This window comes from Triticum aestivum, chromosome 1A (genome assembly GCF_018294505.1).
Source record: "Triticum aestivum cultivar Chinese Spring chromosome 1A, IWGSC CS RefSeq v2.1, whole genome shotgun sequence".
In the NCBI taxonomy this organism is placed as follows: domain Eukaryota; kingdom Viridiplantae; phylum Streptophyta; class Magnoliopsida; order Poales; family Poaceae; genus Triticum; species Triticum aestivum.
Genome location: NC_057794.1, coordinates 569,385,995 through 569,386,582, shown reverse-complemented (window position 1 = coordinate 569,386,582; position 588 = coordinate 569,385,995).

The window sequence follows — 588 nt, the reverse complement described above, 5'->3', positions numbered from 1 at the left end:
TGTTGGGTTGGGTCCAGACCGTGTTCGGGAATGTTCCTATGGGCTGACCTATCGCAACCAGGTGGAAGAGTCCACCGGTCAAAGCCCGTCCGGCGAAAGTCAAAGGGCTAGTTCTACTGGTCAACTGGGATTCGCGGTGGCCTTCGGGGTGTAGCTATGCCACCGAAACATCGCACGGGTCCCGATGCATGTGTGAAAGTGTTCTGGCATGCGTAGACGCCCGTCTTGGGGCTCCGTGGTGTGGCCTCCCTCCACGGAAGGCAGAGCAGCCGTCACTTAGAGGGGGGGATGGTGCGGGTGCGATGGAACAGGAGGGAATCTAGTGTTGGGTTGTGTCCAAACCGTGTTCGGGGATGTTGCTATGGGCTGACCTATCAGAACCAGGTGGAAGAGTCCACCGGTCAAAGCCCGTCCGGCGAAAGTCAAAGGGCTAGATCTACTGGTCAACTTGGATTCCGGGTGGCCTTCAGGGTGTAGCTATGCCACCGAAACATCGCATGGGTCTAGATGCATGTGTGAAAGTGTTCTAGCATGCGTAGACACCTGTCTTGGGGCCCCGTGGTGTGGCCCCCCTCCACGGAAGGTAGA